Genomic DNA, 22,215 nt, shown 5'->3' with positions numbered 1-22,215 from the left:
CTGTTTTGTACTGATCATTTCTCCTTCAGATTGGTTTCCTCACAAAGGGCAGAGAGACTTGTTATTGGACTGCTGACTCTTCCTGTGTTTTGGTGAGTTTCTTAGTCCTGGGGTGCTCTCTGCTTCTCTGCTCTGATATCCATTTCCCACTCCTTCCCTGCTTTGCTCTGTGTCATAGAAGTCTGATCTCTGGTGAAACCCCGTCTGTACTAAAAATACAAAAAAATTAGCTGGGCATGGTGGTGCGCGCCTGTAGTCCCAGCTACTCGGGAGGCTGAGGCAGGAGAATTGCTTGAACCCAGGAGGCGGAGGTTGTGGTGAGCCGAGATCGTGCCATTGCACTCCAGCCTAGGTAACAACAGTGAAACTCCGTCTCAAAAAAAAAAAAAAGAAGTCTGATCTCTGCAGACCATATTTCTCTGGCTCCTGGATGGTTTAACTAGCAAATGGGAAGTGTTAGCAATAGGTTGGAGACAGGAAGGAAGGGACCGTCCAGGGAACTCTTCCCCTAGGCTCCAGGCAGCAGTTCCAATAGTGGCTGATTCAGCCTCAGGAATCTAGCTTTTAGAGGGAGTGCTGGCTCCCCGTCAATGACCGCTTTAACTTGCCAGTGCTAGGAGTGTTACCAGCTCTCTTCTGTTGTTAATCTTTGAGTTGTTTCGCTGTCCTCTGGCTTTTCGGCATTTCTAGTACTTGTACAGCTATTCTGTGGTGTTAAACCTCTATCACCAAACTACCAGGTGTGAACTATGTTTTCTTGACTGGTCCCAGCCTGTATGTCTTTTCTTCTACCTTTGACTGCATTGGAAACTTCCAGCTGATCTGAACTAAACATGGATAGGATAACGATGGTCTAAAAATAAAAGTATTTTCCCTTTCATTTAGTCTTGATTCTTCTCTCTCTCTCTCTCTCTCTTTTTCCCACACTCTTGTTGATTTTTCTTAAAGTTATTTTCTTTAGGGGGCAGAGCTCAGTGGCTCACGCCTGTAGGCCCAGCACTTTGGGAGGCCAAGGTGGGCAGATCACCTTAGGTCAGGAGTTCGACACAAACCTGGCCAACATGGTGAAACCCCATTTCTACCAAAAATACAAACAATTAGCCAGGTGTCATGGCGGGCGCTTGTAATCCCAGCTACTCAGTAGGCTGAGACGGGAGAATCTTTTGAACCCGGGAGACGGAGGTTGCATTGAGCCGAGATCACACCATTGCACAGAGTAAGACTCCATCACACACACACACACACACAAACACACACAAAACAGAACAACAACAAAACAAAATCTTCCCTTGCCTACTTTTTCTTTTGCATAATTAATCATTCTATCTTTCTGGAGTCCACATTTGAAAACATTTCAGGCATGTCTACATATACAGGTTTTAAGAATATTCATCACATTCTATATTTTAACAAAATTACATCTTTTTCTTCTCTCAAATATAATAAACTTTTGAATAACTTTTGTCTTAATCACATTTGAACTTCTAACAGCCTATTCACAATACTTCACATAAAATAAATGCCAATACTTGTTAGTTGAATTGAACTGAATATAAGCACACTCAAATGTTTAAATATCAATAGTAATTTCTTGTCACTTTAAAATATTGTTAGACGAATTCTTTTTATCTTTGCTTAGTAGGTAATGCTATTTCAGGCTCCGAAAGTAATGTATACTTCCATAGCATCCTGCTTGAAAGAAATTTATGGCCCAGATTCCATAAGATTATGATGGAAATAACTTCTAGTACAAAACCTGACACTTTGAAAGAGATCAACAAATGGATGCTGACTGAACGAATGAATTACCAATTACTGAAGCTAATAATAAACGATGTCATCCTGACTTGTCCTAGACCTGCACATTCTTTCTTCTACCTCTAATTGCATTGGAATCTTCCAGCTGAATTAACTGAATATGGGTATGACAATAATGGTCTAAAAATAAAAGCATTTTTAGAACTCCTATTTTATTCATATTTTCATCGTTAGGATTCTTGGTCCCAAATATTTTCTCATATGCTTTCAAAAATTGAATAAGATAATTTTTAGAGCTTGATTTTCACTTGCTTTGATTTCTTTGTAGTCTAAATATGAATTTTACTGGTAGAGGAATAGAAAATACTATGCTATGCCCTATGAAGTATTTTGGGGATACTACCTTTCGACAGTGCATTTTACAATGAGATTCTTTTTTTTTTTTTTTTTTTTTTCAGATGGGAGTTTCGCTCTTGTTGCCCAGGCTGGAATGCAGTGGCACAGTCTTGGCTCACTGCAACCTCCACCTTCTGGTTTCAAGTGATTCTCCTGCCTCAGCCTCCCAAGTAGCTGGGATTGCAGGCACCCATCACCATGCCTGGCTAATGTTTGTATTTTCAGTAGAGATGGGGTTTCACCAGGTCAGCGGGCTAGTCTCAAACTCCTGACCTCATGATCCTCCTGCCTTGGCCTCCCCAAGTGCTGGGATTATAGGCATGAGAGATTCTTTTTATCATGTTGTTAATATTTAGCTCGTGATAAAATCCTTATCCTTTGAGCTCAGGTAAAATTAAACTGTGTAACAACAGTTATCTTCTTACACATAGTTTTTTGTGTGTGAATATTTTGTAGGTAGGAGAGGCATCATATTTGTCTGTGTTTTTTTAGAGCTTCAAATCCAAACACACTACCCAGTGCCATTCATGTTGTTGAAAATGACAGGATCTCATACTTTTTATGGCTGAATAGTATTCCACTGTGAATATGTACCACATTTTCTTTATCTACTCATCTGTTAGTGGACACATAGGTTGCTATCAAACATATTGTAAAGAGCACCGCAATAAACATGAGAGTACAGATATCACTTCAGTTTACTGATTTCCTTTCTTTTGGGCATATACTCAGCAGTGGGATTGGTGAATCATATGGTAGTTCTGTTTTTAGTGTTTTGAGGAACCTCTATATTGTTTAAACTGTCCTCCGTAGTGCTTGTCCGAATTTACATTCCCCTCAACAGTGGATGAGGTTTCCCTTTCGCCACATCCTCACCAGCATTCATTATTGCCTGTCTTTCAGAAGAAAGCCATCTTGACTGGGGTGAGATGATATCTCATTGTAGTTTACGTTTGTGTTTCTCTGATGATCAGTGATGTTGAGCACCTTTCCATATACCTGTTTGCCGTTTTTGAGAAATGTCTATTCAGATCTCTTGCTCATTTTTTAATCCAATTAATAGATGTTTTTCAAACTTAGTTGTTTGAGTTTATTATATATTTTGGTTATCAATTCCTTGTTAGGCAGAAACGCTTATTCTCTCTCCTTTCTTTCCTCCAAACAAATGGAGTCTTCTCTCCGTGCTGCGCTGCCTGGAGCTGAGTAAAGGGTGACATAAGCTCTTTTGTGGCCGCCACCACTGGGTCTGTGCTGGGTCAGACCCAAAGCCAGCACAGCACTGAGTCTCGCCCAGAGCCCACAGTGACCAGTGCCTGGCTACCATCTGTCTTCACTCAAGGCTTAAGGGCTCTACATTTAGCAGGTGGGGAATCCAGACAGGCTTGGGTCCTTCCCTTCAGGGCAGTAAATGCCTCTCCCCGGGAAGTTCCAGAGATCCTGTTAGGGAGCCAGGGCCTCAAGTTGGAAACCTTAGGAATTTATCTGGTACTCTATTCAGCTGCAGCCGAGCTGGCATCCAATCCACAAGACAAAGTCCCCCCTACTCTTCCTTACCATTCCTCAATTGAAGAGTCTCGTTCTGAGGCCTCCACTGCCCCAGACCCACGATGAGCACTACCTGGCTACTCCGATATTCGCTTAAGGCAAGAGGGCTCTTTAGTTAGCTCGGGGTAAATGCTTTCAGGCCTGGATCTCTTCCTTCAGTGAACTGCAATGCCAGTTAAAAGGAAACCTCAGAAATCCATGGGAAGCTCTGAAACTGGAATGACGCTCAGGGATAGTTTAAGTGGAAGCACGAAGCCCCCTTATATTTCAGCATCAAGCAGCCACCCTATGAACACAGATGTAAGGGTGGGACCATACCGTACAGGAAGGTGGCTCCCTTCAACAAGAGGTACTATTAGGGTGGTGCAAAAGTAATCACAAAAGGCATTTTTCCACTTTTAATGGCAAAAAGGCAATTACTTTTGTATCAACCTAAATACCTGGGAGGGACTCAGCTTTTGCTTAACAGTAGCCTACATTTGTGGCAGAGAGAGAAAAACAGATCGCAGACCGGATGAGGAATCTATGTAGCATACCCAGCATCAACAGTAGCCAATCGCTGTTAAATCTAGAATAATTTTCACCATTTTTTTTCTATTCTGAGTAAAGTTGAAATCATAGAACAACATAGCATGAAAGAATCCTGAAGACTGTTTGTTTAGTTCCATGTTCTCATTTGATTGATGCATTAACAGTAAATATATTTTTAAGGACATAAAATATCAACAGGATTAAAATCAAAATGATGTAGACTGTTTCTGGACCTCTTGACTATTTTATTCTCTACTTTATTAGCACAGATCATTTTTGAAGTTGTGGGTTTTAGTCAAAGATTTCAGTTTAAAATGGGCCTGTACTATTCACTGGATGCAGTATATAATTTATAATTTAAAAATGTTTGCTGAATGAATAAGTAATTTAATAAAAGAAGAAATTCATGCAATAGCCCTGAAGGGTGGGAGGCATGAAATAGCCAGCAGTACTAGCTACATGAACCCCAGTTTCTTTCTAATTGCAGGTAATATCAACCTTGTGTTACAATTGTGTGGCTAAATTAAGATGTGCTAAGTGCTTCTCATAATGCTTATCACGTAGTCACTGCTTGTTAAATTCAAGTTGCTTACCCCAAATTCCTCTATGTGAATTTTAATGCCTGAATCTTGCTTGGAGACAGATATCCATAAGCCATGAATTAACTATAAAAGTGATCATTATGGCCTGAGCTTTGTACAATAAAAGTCAATTGTTAGTTTAAATTGGCCACTCTGTAAGATCAGGTATCCATAGCCATATAATGACCACATTCATGACCAGATAGTCTGGCCTTATTCTTCCTAACCAACTTTGAATGTATGACTTCCTAACCAACTTTGAATTATTCTCAATTGTAGTGGCCATAGTCTGTTCACTTTCCTGTGCTTGCCACATCAGTTTCCCTTTCCAGCCACAAAATTTGATGGTCCACTCTAGTATGCTCCAGGAAATGAATGGTCACCTCCTTCTTACAGAGCCACATCTGAATGTCTTTTATCCATTTTGCACACGAGGGTCTATGCATTATTTCATTTCCTATATTTCTTTATATTCTCTGAAGTCTTTTAGCATATACTAATACATGATATCCTCTTTTATAAATCAGATGTTTAGGAGTAATTTTTATACATAGTAAAATTCTACTTTTGATTGTACCATTTGATGAACTTTGACAAATTTACACTGTCCTTTAACCAACGCTGCCATCAAGTTATAGAACATTTCCATCACCAAAAAAAAAAAAAGTTTCCTTACGGCTCTTTGTAGTTAATCCTGTACTTCCCCACCCGCAACACCTGACCTCTAACCTTCTTTCTGTCTCCATGGATTTTGCCTTCTTCAGATGTCATTTAAGTGAAATGTACAATATGTGTTTTCTGACGTTATGCCTTTTGGATGTTTCCATATTGTTGCACATATTGAGAGTTTATTTTAATGGCCAAGTAGCATTTCATTATATAAAAATACCACAATTTGTTTATATATTTACAAAACTGAGGGCTGTTTGGCTCTGCTCCAATGTTTGGCTACTATGAATAAAGTTTATGTATTTACATTGGTCTTTATATGGAAACATTTTTCTTCGGTAATAATTCTGACTTAGAGTGCTAGGTTACAAAGTAGGTATATGTGTAACATGATATGGAAATGCCAATCATTTTTCCAAAATGCCTGTACTATTTTGCATTACCGCAAGCAATATATGAGTGTTTCAGGTGCATCACATATTCACCAAAGTTGGTATTGTCAATGATATTTTTCCAACTTTAGATATCAAGTAGGTATGTAGTGACATGTCATTGTGGTTTTAATTTGAATTTTCCTAATGACTAATTATGTTAAACATCTTTTCATTCGATTAATATTCTCTGGTGGAGTTTCTATTCAAATCTATTGCTTATTTTAAGAATTAAGTTATCTTTATATTAATTCCAAAAATATATATATATATATATACATATATTCTAAAACTGCCTTTATTAAATATATGTTTTGCCCATTTTTTCTCTAGTCTATAGCTTGGCTTTTCAATCTATTGACAGTGTATTAAGGGGAGCAGAAATTTTTACTTTTGAAGAAGCACAATGTATTTTTTTTTCTCTCCTAGGTTATGCTCATACCTGTTTAAGAAACCTTTGCCTAATCAATAGTCATGAAAGTTCCTCCCCCCGTTTTGTTTTAGAGCTATTGGAATTTCAGCTCTTATATATATAAGTTCATGATCCATTTAGGTGTTTCCTGTCTAAGCTGTGAGCTAAGGACTAAGGCTCATTTTTTTGCATATGACGTCCAATTGTTTCAGTACTATTTAGTGCTGTAAAATATAAAAACCATTCTTCCACCTTTGAATTACTTTGGTATCTATGTTTTATAAACAATAATATATATGTAGAGGTTTTTACCTTTCATTTTGGATTAATGGAGAGAGAAACATTTTAGAATTATATTAGAATTTAAACTCTGCCTCTATCATTTTCTAGCTGTGTTTTCAAAGCCCATTTATCATGAATGGGTATCCTGATCTAGGTGAGTACAATATGTAACTTTTGATGTTTCTTTTTAAGTCTGTGAAACAAATAAGATACATCAATTTTGTTTTAATCTAGCAGATACTAAAAACTGGTATGTCTGTTAATTTCCAACAATTTGTTAATCTTTCTTTCCTAATTAAATTGGTAGTCTCTTAAAGACAAGAGCTAATCTTTCTACCTCTACAACAGAAGCCACAAACTCCAGAGTAGAAGTTGGGCTCCAAGATTGAGAAGACACTGAGGAGGTTTGAGTCTCCAAGATGGGTCTTCCATTGAAGGGAATGATCAATGGTGTGTGAGCAAATTCTTAAACTAATCCCTCCTCAAGGGATGTCAAGAATGTTGGGATGTGACTACATTCTTGAATAAGACACAGTACTTTGTGTCACCGTCACCTCTTCTTTGTTAAAAGGACAAGAAATCAAGTGGTTCAGATCAATGATTTGATGGCATTTCGTTCTTTAAAACAATATATATATAGCTCTTGTTACCCAGGCTGGAGTGCAATGGCCCAACCTCCGCCTCCTGGGTTCAGGCAATTCTCCTGCTTCAGCCTCCTGAGTAGCTGGTATTACAGGCACACACCACTATGCCCAGCTAATTTTTTGTATTTTTAGTAGAGACGGGGTTTCACCATGTTGACCAGGATGGTCTCGATCTCTTGACCTCGTGATCCACCGGCCTCGGCCTCCCAAAGTGCTGGGATAACAGGCATGAGCCACCGCGCCAGGCCATAAAAGAATAATTATATTATTTTACAAGATTTCTTCTCTTTATTCCCACCACTTGAAATTAAATGTTTATTTAAAATGCGCAAAATTCCCATCCATAAACCAGGCAATGTTGCTGATTAATTCGGGAAGAATTTGTGTAAGAAGAGGCAAGAAATCATTGCTCTCAAGGAATTTGTTATTTAAACTAGATGCAGCTATGTTTCAAGGACAGATTGTTGAACTGAAAGTCAAACAGTTGAGCTCAAATTCCACTTCTGGTTTTTAATAGAAAACAAGCTGTTGACCAGTCTTAATGTCAACTTTTTGTTTTTCTGGAGACGGAGTTTCACTCTTGTTACCCAGACTGGAGTGCAATGGCGCGATCTCGGCTCACCGCAACCTCCACCTCCTGGGTTCAAGCAATTCTCCTGCCTCAGCCTCCCGAGTAGCTGGGACTACAGGCACACACCACCATGCCCAGCTAATTTTTGCATTTTTAGTAGAGACGGGGTTTCACCTTGTTGACCAGGATGGTCTCAATATCTTGACCTCCTGATCCACCCGCCTCAGCCTCCCAAAGTGCTGGGATTATAGGCGTGACCCACCGCGCCTGGCCTAATGTCAACTTTATTATTAGTAAATTGGTGCTAATTTTACCTTCAAAGGTCTTTGCAAGTCTGAATGAGATAGTAAATGTGAAAGCACTTTGTAATCATTAGTATCCTATACAAATGTAACTCATTGTTATTACTAAGACTCAAAGCCAAATTTAGAAAAGAATGTTACTTGTTGATCAATGAAAATGACCCCTGGAGACCTCCTTCCCCAAATCATCCCACATTCTATAATACTGGTGGTCATTTGGCCATATGCATTGCTTTATGTTAAGTAAGCCTTTTCAGGTTTTCATTTAAAATGGAAATGCCTTTCAGAAGAGGAGAGTAATAATTAAAGAAACAGCCTGCAGTGAATAGGTCTCAAGGACCTTATGTTAAATACCTGACACCTAGGCAATATTGACATGTATTATTCTATTCATTCTTTCTGACTATGCTGTCAAATATAAAAACATTGAGCCTTACAGGACTTGAAAAGAGTAGAAGGGGGAAAAAATAACCCTGGACACTGGAGAAAAATTTGTTGGAGATAAGGCAAAAAGTAAAAGAGTTTACTTTTCCAGTTGGTTCGAGGTAAGCCCTGTAACTAGTAGACATTTGGGATAAACTGCACTAAACTGATATGAAGAATTGCATATACTGAAGTGTACAGTTTAATGAGTTTTGGCATCTATAGATTCCCATGAAAATGTCAGTGCACTCAAGAGCACAAGTTCATCATCCCTTACCCTTCACCCTTCCAATTTCATCCCTCCCTTAATCCCTCCCGTCTCTCCCACTTCCCTCTTTCCAAGTAACTTCTGGTCTGCTTTCTGTCATTCTGCATTAGTTAGCATTTCCTAAAATTTTATGAAAATGGAATCATATTGTATGTATCTTTTTAAAAATCTGCCTCATTTCACTCTGTGTAATTGTTTTGACACTGATCCAGGTTATAGTGTGTACCAATTGTTAATTCCTTTTTATTACTGATTCACATTTCATTATGTGGATACCACAGTTTTTCCTTTTACATGTTCATGGATGTTTGGATGTTCAGCTATTACCGATAAAGCTGCTATGAATATAAGTATACAAGCCTCTGTTTAGACACCTGCTTTCATTTATCAGGTAATTATCTAGGCGTGAAATAACTGAATTGTATGTCTGGCATATTTAATTTTGTAAGAAATGGCTAGCTGATTTCCAGATCGGTCACACCAGTTTGCTTTCCCAACAGCCGTTCATTAGAGTTCCAGTTACTCCACACACTCTCCAGCAATTGGCATGGTTGGTGTTGATCATTTTAACCCTTCCTAATTAGTCAAAGAGATATCATTTTGACTTTGATTTGCATGTTAGTAATGACTAATTATATTTAAGAATCATTGTATGTGCTTAACTGTCAGTTATGTAAATCATTTTTGGTAAAGTGTTTGTCCAAAGTTTTGCCTTTTGTGGTTTGGTTTTGTTTTCTTATCACTGTCTTTTGAGCGTTATGTAGTTTGGATAAAACTATAAGTTATATGCTTTGCAAATATTTTCTCCCAGTCTGCAGTCTGTCTTTTTCTTTTCTTCACATGACTTTTGGAATTTTTTCTGTATACTCTATTCTGTTCATTAATATTTGTCTTCCTTTATACTAATATCAGCTTTTGATTACTATAGCTTTAAAAAAAGTTTGAAATCAGATAGTATTAGCTTTTGAACATTTTCTTCTTTACAAAGGTAGGATGGCCATTCTACCTCCTTTGTCTTTCCATAAGTGTTTTTGAATCTGCCAATTCAGTAGCAGAAAGAGGAAGACAAGTCCAGAGAATTTAACTGTGGCTTCTCTGAATGTATCAGTCAATTTGGGGGAGAAGTAACATCTTAATGTTGAGCCTTACGATCCAACTTTATTACTACTTTTTAGCAATATCATTATGATGTTTTTTGTTTTAGTTTTCTTTCTGTTTCTTGTACTTGAGATTTACTGAATTTCTTAAATCTGTGAGTTAATGGTATTATGATATTTGGAAAATTTGTGGGCATTATTTCTTCAGATATATTTTCTTTCTCCTACTTCTTTCAGGGACTCCAATTTTATGTATATTAGGTCACTTGAAATTGCTCAGAACTTGTTCATGCTTTAGTCTTTTTTTTATAATTCTCTTTTCCATCTGTTTTTCATTATGAAGAATCTCTATGTCTTCGAGTTCACTAGTCTTTTTTCCATAATGTCTAATTTATATATATAATTGATAGACCGGGGAGAGCGCAAACACAGTCCCCTACTACCACAAATTATGCAGTTGAGTTTCCCATATTTGGGGAAATTGCAGGGGTCAGCACATCCAGAGTGCAATGGATAAGCCTCGCCCTGGGAAAACCAACTTCGTGATCATGGTAGCTCCCCTGCCAAGGAAATTGTCTAATTTAGATTTAATCCCATCTAGTGTATCTTTCTATCTCATAAATTCTAAAGTTCATATCTAGAACTTTAATTTGCTTTCCTGTTTATATCTTGCATACCTTCACTTTTTATTTTATTTTCGAGATTTTGCTCTGTTGCCCAGGCTGCAGTGCAGTGGTATAATCTTGGCTCACTGCACCCTCCGTCTCCCGGGTTCTAGCGATTTTATTGCCTCAGCCTCCCAAGTAGCTGGAATTACAGGCATGCACCACCATGCCTGGCTAATTTTTTGTATTTTTAGTAGAGACGGGGTTTCACCATGTTGGCCAGGCTGGTCTTGAACTCCTAGCCTCAAGTGATCCACCCCCGCCTCAGCCTCCCAAAGTGCTGGGATTACAGGCATGAGTCACTGCACCCAGCCACCTCTACTTAATTTTTGAACATGAGGTGTATTTTCCTGCTATTTTGTAAGCATAATATATATTTTTTTTACTGGATGTCAGACTCTGTGAATTTTACCCTTTTGGTGCTATTTTTGAATTTCCTTTTTTTTTTTTTTAATAGCGACAGGGTTTCACCATGTTAGTCAGGCTGGACTCAAACTCCTGACCTTTTTATCTGCCCACCTTGGCCTCCCAAAGTTCTAGAATTACAGGCATGAGCCACTAATAAGGCGTGAGCCCGGCCTTATTTTTGCATTTCTCTAGTATATTCTTGAATTTTGCTCTGGGATACAGTTAAGTTCCTTGGACACACAGTTTGATACTTACAGAACTTATTTTTAAGATTTGTTAGGAAAGAAAGATTTTTAACAGCAGTGTTCCATCCAGGGCTAATTATTTCCCACTTCTGAGATGTGATTCTTCTGCATATTCAATTCAATGTCCTGTGAATCATGATTTTATTTCAATCTGATTGCTCAGAGCAAACACTATTCCTGGCTCTTTCTAGGCATGGGTTACCTGTACCTCTAATCCTTTCAGATTGTACTTTCTCTCACCTCAGGTATTTTCCTCATGAAAATATGCTGAACTATGTAACAAACCAGCATGTTCTGCACATATACCCCAGAACTTAAAGTATAATCATAATAAAAAAAGAAAGAAAATATGCTGAACAGTATCCAGCCGAATGCTGTTACAAGCAGGAGAGGAGGTCCTCTGCAGTTCTCCAGAGTCATCTTATTGCACAGCTCTCTTCTTTCTGGTTCTCCACCTTATGAACTCCAGTTGTCTTAGTTTCCCCAGAATCTTAACATCATTTTCTCATCTCAAATGCTCCAATGTACTTTATCTGAGTTTTCCTTTTGCAACCTGAATATTCTTTCAAGGCAGGAGACTGTGACAATCATAATGTTCACTTCATTATTTTCCTTCTTTCTTAAAGATCATTCTCCTTCACTGATGTTCAATGTCTGGCAAACTGTAATTTTATATCTTTGGTTGTTTCAGTTGGGAGCAAATCTGTTCCATTTTGCTTCCTCTTATCTGAAAGCAAAAGTCCACACACTATGCTAATTAGGTAATTCTAAGTACAGTACATAAACATCTCTCAAGAATTTACTTATTCCTTACACAATCTAAGATAGTTCTTACTGCTAAGTAGACCGCACCTCTGTCCAGAGAATGGCTTTACCATGATCTAAGTCTTACAAGGTTTTTGAATCCAGCCAGTAAGAGGAGAAGTGAGTAGAAAAGGAAGCATCGTTTATTAATTACTTGGATCTGGAAGTGACATCACTTCTGCTTACTCTTCATTGGTGAAGAGATGTTTCCACCTGGATACAATGGTGATAAGGAAAGATAGTCTCTTACTGAGCATCATCAGTATCTTAGAACCAACTGGAAAGGAAAAGCATAGATTTTAGGTGGGGAAGAAGACGACCCTACTATGTGGTATTTTAATTTTTCAAAACACTGACATTTTATAAAAACATTCACATACATTACTTCATTTTTTCCTGTTCATGTTGTTTAAAGTAGATGTTTTTAATGTCTTCCTCTTCCCCAATGTAAAGTTGTAGGAAATGAGACTCTGTGAAGAGATTTAACTAATGTGAGGCTTATCTAGAACAAAAGCAGTGTTTTCTGATTCCAGTTCAGTCATTTTCTATTATATCATGCTATTCCTCCCTGGGTCCTAGAGCAGTCAACCAGATTTAATTATTTATACCAAAACTAATATCGTCCTTCTGCCACAAAATAAAATACTTGACCATACTCAAAATGGGCTTGCATAAACTTTTAAGAAATTAAAGCTAGTAAATTACCATATGCTTTATTCTTACTTATTCTCAATTAATTTGGGAAGAAAGCAATTGAATAAAGTGAGTATATGGAATTTGGGTACTATAAACATTTTTGTACATTTTCAAAATTCTTGAGCCATAGCATATTATTTATGCCTGTCATCTTTGCAGTTAGCACAATGTTTGGGAATAAATACATAATTTATTTTTGTTTGAGCCCTTCTTATTAGAGCTGAGATTGGGTGAGAGGAAAAAGTAAAGGTAGAGGGAATTAAGTGTTTGTTCCTGGAGTTGAATACTGAATAGTTACATTTTTTTTTTTCCTTAGTGCATTTTGAGCAAAATAATCCCTAATTGCTTTATGTCCAAGTTTCTTCTCCCAAGAATATAGGTTGGATATAAACATTGTATGTTGTTGCATTTCACAAATAGTTATTTTACCAATTAGGAATCTTGCTTCTGTACATGCTCCAAACTGGTATAGCTGAGTGAGATACTAGCTTTCTCTGTGATGGTCCAGAAGCTCTTCTTTGGGCTTAGCATCACTTGGCAGTCAGGCCACTTGAGTAGTCAACTTTCCTCCTTCTTGGCTGACTTCCCCTCCAATTTAATAGCATAGCATAGTTCCTGCTCCACTGGAGAGAAATATAAGTGAATAATAGTTTTGTAACCAAAGAAACATCATGATGTCCATGCAAATCCTCAAGTCAGAATGAGATATACCCGCATGTCACCATGCCAGGATTTAGGGTTAGTTGAATAATGCATTTAACAACAACCAAAAGGCTGCCAACATAATTTAGTAGTTAAGGCAGGCAAAACCCCTCAGCTTGAACTTTATGTAGCCTAAATATTGTGCGCTCTTCCAACTGCCCAAATGGCAGGAAGAAAATGCTCTGAGCTACTACATGTTGTACAGAAGCCAAGGTGTACAATATTCTTTCCTTTGTCACATTAATCTTCTGATTCCCTACAGCCTTATGCAATATTTTTAAGTGCATGTTCACATTAAGTAATTAATATTTTATATTCTTATTATTCTATACAATTTATAATATTTTAAAATTATTATTTATTGCCCCTGATCACATAGGAAAATGAGGCTCTGGAATGGTAAATTTGGCTTTTGACTAAGATGAAACACTTGGCAACGGATTTACTCTGCTACCTGAAACAAGTTAACATCCTGAAATATATATTAGAAACAGTAGTTTTGAAAACACTAGAAATCAGGAAAAAAAAGGATGATAATCCCTGAGAGATGGGAAACAAAATGAGATGAGCATAAAGATTTGTCTGATTTACTGCCTTGAGATAATTTCTAGACTTCAATGCAGGAAATAGGAACTTAGAACCCAGAGAACTCCCTGAATTGAGAAGATGGTACTGGGTTTAGAAAGAAGAAAGTGTTAGAATTTGGAGAACTGAGAGACTCTGTGTCTCCAACAACAACAACGACAGAGATTGGCCTTCTAACAAATGTTGCTGGAATGACTAGTACCCATATGCAAAAACAGTCACTTTGGTCCATACCTTGCAATATATACAATTAACGCAAATTAAAGTACTAATTGTAAAACATTAAATGATAAGCTATCTAGAAGAAAACATAGAAGAAATTATTTCTGACCTGAGGTTAAGTGAATATGGATATAATCTTAAAATTATGGTCCGTAAAAGAAAACAAAAGCGATAAATTAGGATTTCATTAAAATTAAAAGTGCCTATATTTTAAAAAACTTCTTAAGAAAATGAAAAGATCTCTGTAAGATAAGCTTGAACAAGGAGACAATATGCACAAATCAAATATTTAATATGTGACTTGTGCCAAGAACTTCTAAAACTCAACGAAAAAGCAACTCAATTAAAAATGGGCAGAAGATATTAGCAAACCCATGTAGGACCAGAGTCCTACAGGGTTGTGGGCTATCCCCTATAGCTGCACTAAGACACAGGATCCTAGAAATAAAGAGACAGGACACAGAGGAACTGGAGAAGAGCAGCTGGGCTCAGGGGCCACGCCGCCTGTGAGCGGAGACAGGGGAGGCCCCTAATGTCCAGAAGTGTCTCCATTTATTAGGTACAAGTCAGGGGGAAGGGTCGTTAAGTGAGGTCACCTATAGGCTTCGTGATAGGACATACATAATCATGTGAGTAACAAGCAAGGGGGCCACCCCATTAGGTCACCTGGGCAGAGAGTTGGGTGGTGAGGAGTAGGGGGCTATGCTTTGCCCAGTAGTAGAGGGTTGTGTACAAGAAAGGGGAGGACCCACTCCCACATGGGCACCCAGGCAAGGAGGTGAGCTGTGTGCAACAAGTATCATGTGCAGCACTTCTTATCTACGGGCTGGAGACTTCGAAGGATTCTTAGAGAAAGATACTGTAAACCAATGCAGTGGGAGATGACAGACTTGTGTTCTTCTCTAAGATATTTTATGGGAGGATGATTTGAGCTAGCACAGAAGCGAGAAAAGGCTGACAGGGTGTACAGCTGCCATGACCCAGTCACCCCAGAGAGGTTCTTCTCCCTTAATTATTTGTGGGATCTCAGGCCTGAGGCCTACTTTCCACAGGAACTGGATGCAAGATGCTACAGCTCCTTTTTCAGGAGGAGAGGTTCTTGCTCCAAGCCTTCCATACAGCGTATGCCCTTTCAGGCAGGGACGCCACCACCTGGGTCTTTGGTTCTTGTCCTGGTCTGGCTGTTTTTCCAATGTACTTGCTTCCGCTCTGTGACTGCTCTAGGCATTCCTCCTACTACAAACTACTCTATGGTTATATAGAAGGATTATATAAGTCGGCACTAAATATGTCCATACAGCTCCAACTACAATACCTATATAATTATGTAGAATATATATATGATTGTATAGACTATAATATTTATATGACTATATAGAAAGACTATATGGAACTAATTGTGCTAGATATAAGTACTAAGTATGATTATATAAGCTAGATATATGTAAGCAGTAAGTTATACTTCAGGCACTAATTGTTCCAATGATAAACTAATACATTATTATATATAAAGGATTATATAAAGGAAATAGCTGAGTAATAACACTACAAACTAAGATATTCTTCAGGCACTAATTGTACCTGGGGTTTGTACAGCTCTCCTTCCTCAGTACCCATGTGGGGGGGTTACCCACAAACCCCTCAACAAATAATATGTATAGATAGTAACTAAATGTGTCAAAAGGTATTCAATGTTATTAGTCATTCAGGAAAAACGAATTAAAACCAGATTGGATTACCATTAAACACATATTAGCATGGTAAAAATTAAAGACTGAACATATCAAGCTTGATGACAATGTGAAGGGACCAAAACTTGAATAAACACTGGGTGGAAATGTAAAATGTAAATGACTTTGGAAATAAGCTTGTTAGTTTCTTATAATCTAAATGCATACTTACCACATGGCATAAGCTTCCCATCTTATATATTTATCTAGGAGAAATGAAAGTAAATGTCTATACAGTACATGTGAATATTTATAGTAGACTTATTTTTAATATCACAAAACTGGAAACAACTCATGTCCATCAATAGATGAATGGATAAACAAAGTGGTATATCCACACAATGGAACACTACTCAGTAATATTGATACAATGAACTATTGATACACAAAAATGTTGACATATGTTCAAATAATCATGCTGAGTCAAAGCAGTGGGTGGAGGGCAGAGTATACACTGTGTATATAAATAAGTTTTATTTATAAAAATTCTATATAATGTGAAATAACATACAGTGACAGAAAGCTAATCAATGTTGTCATCTGGGGATAACAAGTAGAGGTGGGAAGAGCCAAGAGGAAGACATTGCAAAGAGGAAAAACAATTTGAGAAGTGATGGTTATGTTCTTCATCTTGATTATAGTGGTAGTTTCAGGAGAATATACATATATATCAACAGTTAACAATGTATGTTATATGCAGTTCATTGTTTGTCAGTTATATCTCAAGAAACCTGAATGTCAAGTTTCTTCCATTTATCCAACAAATATCTACTGAGCATCCAACAGGAACTATCCAAGATATAGGTGAGAGTGAGTAATAGAGAATGGTCCTGATAGGTTCAGATCTTATGGAGAATATAAATTCTAAGAAGGCATTACTGCAAAATTTGATATATGTTATACTATAATAAATACATGTTATTACAAGAACACAGACATAACTTATTAAAGATTCTGTTGTCAGTATTGAACAACGCCATGCAGTTCTAACCATGCAGGTTAGTTAATCCTCTAGGTCACTGACACATTTGTTGAACAGTTTCTATATATCCAAATGGGTTTGCACCTTAAGCCCCTGCATTTTCCTGCCTTGAGGTTTTCCTTAGTTGTAGGGACATAATCAGTTATCACAGGGGCAGGCTTAAAAGCCAGGGGTGAAGAGAGAATGCAACCAATAAACTATGAGAATTGCTGTATAAATCCCCAACTTTCTTCCCACTCTGTGAGACAATCCTAAGCTATATTCCATATGATTTCTCAGACTAGCCCAGAGATTGAGACTTATCCACTCCGGTAAACTATCCATTAATATACCACTTAGAGGCGTGGTGTATTATACCTCCCTTACTGCTTTCAGGTTCCTACTTCCTCATTATGCTTCCCAGGATCACCTTCTCTAAGATCTACATGTACACAAACTCTGGTCCAGAGGTCTGATTTTTAAAGACCCTAAATTAAAGCATTTCTTAAATTGGTATTATTTTAATATATTGTATATACCTTTTTTTGCTGTTTGGAAAATAATTTGGAGGGAATATGCCCAATTTCATGTAGATAGATAAGCAGTAGGTAAACACAAATCTCTTTTCTTTGTGCTGCAGAGCTTTCCTGGGAATATAGCATTAGACATATGTTGACCAAATTCACAGATACAAGTGGGCTGTGATGGAGAAAATGCTTAAGGCAGTAAATCCATGCCTTGTTCTTGCTTCTGCCTCTAACTGGCTGGGACATCCTAGGCAAGATCACTGGGCATTAGCTTTCCCATCTGTAAAATTAGGATATTAGTCCAGATATTATCCAGGATTCTTTCTGTTCTAGCATCTTATAATTCTATAATTATATTAACTCAGAATTATTTTTTTTCAAAATGCATATGCGGAAACTTTTTGGAGATACTAGTTGACCTCAGAAAATATATTAAACAAGGTTTGTTGGACAGTGGGTTTAAAACCAGTCATGTCTTCCATAGCATTCCTAATTTTACGTTGCTGTTTATTTGTACTAATATAGAATAATTAAGGTTTCTGAAAGATAATCATATAATTAAAATGAGATATTTCCTTAGAAACAAAATACTGGTTCAAGCTTCAGTTCTGTGACAGTGTCATTAGGATCTGCCATGTCTCCTAATATTTTTTCATTATTTCCTAAAACTGTTAATGAAAATAATAATACTAATATCCATATTCAATGGTTATGAGGATCAAATAATCAATATAATTGATCACTACCTAAGAATTTCATATATATCAGATTTTGTTAAAATGTTCATATAAATAACTTACTTTGATCCTGTGATTGTTAATTTTGTGTTCTGGAAAATATTGGCAAAGAGGAAATATAACATGTACTGAAATGGTAAAGAAGCTTTGACTTAGAAAACTATTATGATGGGAATGTGAGTCATTTACTCTGGGAATTCTGTTCCCACATGTAAAACAATAGACAAAATTCAAGCTGTTGTATACATTTTGGTGAGAACAAAAATTTCACCATCTACCATTTCTTCCTCTATGAACCAATGCTAACTTCTGGGTTTTAGGCCTAAATCACTCACCTTTTTCTGTAAAGATAAGGGAAGAATTAAATTAACAAATATTTTAAAAAGCCATGTGGTCGGTACATGAAATAAATTGTACTTAATGCTCATAAAGACACGGTGAAGTAGCTGCTGTTATGTATATTTCAGATGAGGAGTCTGAGGTTGAGAGAAAAAAAATTTTTCTCAGGATCACGTATCTGACTGTTAGAGACAAAATTCAAATGCAGCTCCATCTGGCACTTACCAATGATTTATCCAGTCTCTGGTTACTGTAGGACAGCATTTTAGATTAATGAAACTATGTTTGGAAAATGTATACATACTATAATTATAGATGAAGGGAATCTCTGAAAATATGTGTTTTTAAGGTCCCCATCAAAATAATATTAAACCCCAAACCTAGGTCCTCTCTGGCCGTACTCTGACTCAATAGCAAGAGGAGTGGGAGGTCATTAGGGATGAACTACTCTCAAGAGAAGAAAACAGCAACCTGTGTGATCCAGGATGCATTTTCTTGTCTTTCTACTAAACTTCTGTCAGGCAGATATACTTATTTTCCACACAATGGGCAACGACTTCAAAAGAAGAACTAACATTCTATACTACTGAATCGAAAAGATTTAATATTCAGTATTTAGAGGCTTGTGAAATCCAGTGTTAGTACTTGAGTCTGTTATTGGTTGTAAAATATTACGTTGAGCCTTTGTAATTTTACAGTTAATTAGTTAATTACAACAAATTAGTGCTAAATATAATCAAGATGTTAAGGAATTTGATTTTATAATGAGCTCTATTAACTAATACTGGTGTAGAAACACAATACCATACATGTTTTATTCTTGGTTTCTGTTGAAACATTTTGAGGGACAACTAACATTCTTTAAAGATTTAAGACTATAGCTCCCATCAATAGCCCAGCTGGTAGAACAGAAGACTATAATAGTAACCTTAAAAAAATGCCAGCCAAGATTTTTATATCTTGCCAAACTAAGCTTCAGTTAAGCTTCATAACTGAAGGAGAAAAGACACCTTTCCCAGACAAATAATGGCTAAGGGAACTCATCAGCACCAGACCTGCTCTATAAAAAAATCTCAAAGGAGTTCTAAACATAGAAAAGAAAAGACAATACCTGCCCTTATAAAGTGACCTACAAATACAAAGCTCATAGATTTTATAAAGCAATTATACAATTAAAACTCTAAGGAAACTATCTAACAACACAATGACAGAAATCAAACTCACGTATTGATATTAATTTTGAATGTTAAGTGGCCTAAGTGCACCACTTAAGAGATACAGAGTGGTAATTTGGATAGAAAAATAAGACCCAATCATCTGCTACCTACTAGAGACCCACCTATTGGCTAAAGTAGCTATAGACTAAAATTAAGGAGTGGAAAAAGATGTATCACACCAATGGAAAATAAAAGCAAGCAGGAGTAGACATCCTCATATCAGATAAAACAGACTTAAAATGAACAACATTAAAAAAAGATTAAAAGGGACATCATATAATGAATGATGAAAGGTTCAATACAACAAGACTTAACTATTGTAAATATATATTTTCTCAAAATTGGAACATCCAGATTTACAAAATAAATACTACTAACCCCAAGAAAACAGACTGAAATCAATACTCTAATAGTGGTTGACATCATTACCCCACTGACATAACTAGACTGAACATCAAGACAGAAAGTCAGTAAAGAAACTCTGAACTTAAACTGAGCTATAAACCAAATGGACCTAATAGACATTTACAGAACATACCATGCAAGAATTACAGAATATACATTCTTCTCATCTGCACATGTAACCTTCACAAAAATTGATCATACGTTTGGCTGTTAAGCAAATCTCAATAAATTTAAAAAAAATGAAATCATATCAAGTATATTCTCAGATCACAGCAAAATAAAATGTGGAAGAATACCAAGAAGAACTCTCCAAAGCACAGAAGTACATAGAAACTAAGCAATTTGCTCCTGAATGACTTTTAGGTAAGCGATGAAATAAAGGCAGAAATAAAACTTCAGAGAGACACAACATACAAAAACGTCTGGGATACAGCAAAAGTAGTACTAAGAGGAAAGTTTATAACATTAAATGCCTACATCAAAAAGATAGGCATTTAACAACCTAATATTGCACCAGAAAAAAATCAAACCTGAAGCTAGCAAAAGAAAATAAATAACAAAGATCAGAGCAGAACAAAATGAGATTGAGGCCAAAAAAAATTTAAAGACCAACTAACCAAGAAGTTGGCTCTTTAAAAGGATAAACAAAATTGACAGACCACTAGCTAGATTAGCCAAGAAAAGAAAGATAAAAATTAAATAAGTACAATCAGAAATGATAAAAGCGATCTTACAACTGAAACTAAAGAAATACAAAAGATCATCAGAGACTACTATGGACATTTCTGTATGCACAAACTAGAAAACTTAGAGGAAATGGTTACATTCCTGGCAATACACAGCCTCCCAAGATTGAACCAGGAAGAAATAGAAATCCTTAACAGACCAATTATAAGTAATGACACTTAATCCATAATAAAAAAATTTTCCATCAAAAAAATAAGCCCAGAATCACATGAATTCACAGCCAAATCTTACCAGATATACAAAGAAGAGCAGGTATCAATCTTACTGAAACTACTACAGAAAAATTGCAGAGGAGATATTCCTCCCTAACTCCTTCTATAAAATGGAATCATGCTGCTATCAAAAGGAGGCAAAGACACAACAACAAAGACTGCACGCCAATAACCACGATGAACATAGACGTAGAAATTCTCAAGAAAATACGAGCAAACTGAAAAGATAATTATTCACAATGAGGTGGTTTTTTTCCAGGGATTCAAGCATGGTTTAACATTTGCAAATCAATAAATGTGATTCACCACATGAACAGAACTAAAAATAAAAACCATATGATCATCTCAATATATGCAGAAAGGCATTATATAAAATCCAACATCCCTCATGATAAATAATCTTCCACAAATTAGGCATCAAAAAAACACACGTCTGGCTGGGTGCCCTGGCTCACATCCATAATTCCAGCATTTTGGGAGGCAAGTGGATCACTTGAGGTCAAGAGTTCAAGACCAGCCTGGCTGACATGGCAAAACGCTGTCTCTACTAAAAACACAAAAATTAGCCAGTAGCTGGGATTACACCTAGTGTAATCCCAGCTACTCAGGAGGCTGAGGCAGGAAAATCACTTGAACTCTGGAGGCAGAGGTTGCAGTGAGCCAAGATTACACCATTGCACTCCAGCCTAGGCAAAAGAGCAAGATCAATCTCAAAACAAAAACATACATCAAAATGATAAGAGCCATATATGATAAACCCACAGTCAACATTGTACTTATTAGAGAAAAGTTGAAAACATTCTCGGATGTTCATTCTCACCACTCCTACTCAATATAATACTGGCAGTCCTAGTCAGAGCAATTAGGCAAGAAAAAGAAATAAAAGGCATCCAAATTGGAAAAGAAGAAGTCAAATTATCTCTGTTTGCTGATGACATAATTGTATGCCTAGAAAACCCTAAGGACCCTTTCAGAACACCCTTGGACTTGATAAATGACTTCAGTAAAGTTTCAGCATATAAAAGCAGTATACAAAAATCAGTGGCCTTTCTGATTTTTAATTTATGTGTACACATAATGTTCAAGCTGAGAACCAAGTCAAA

At 36.8% G+C, this 22,215-nt stretch overlaps 1 long non-coding RNA gene and 1 other non-coding gene across 3 annotated transcripts in view; both read right to left on the bottom strand.

The window, feature by feature from the left end:
- Positions 1–22,215, bottom strand: part of LOC144579768 (uncharacterized) — a 656,332-nt gene that overhangs the window by 10,922 nt on the left and 623,195 nt on the right. The window lies entirely within an intron of this gene.
- LOC118148730 (U1 spliceosomal RNA) lies at positions 10,322–10,485 on the bottom strand. Its single transcript, XR_004735641.1, has one exon. It is a non-coding gene; the product is annotated as a U1 spliceosomal RNA (small nuclear RNA).

The sequence above is a fragment of the Callithrix jacchus genome, chromosome 16, assembly GCF_049354715.1.
Source record: "Callithrix jacchus isolate 240 chromosome 16, calJac240_pri, whole genome shotgun sequence".
In the NCBI taxonomy this organism is placed as follows: Eukaryota; Metazoa; Chordata; class Mammalia; order Primates; family Cebidae; genus Callithrix; species Callithrix jacchus.
This window is presented reverse-complemented; position numbering and strand designations above follow the sequence as displayed.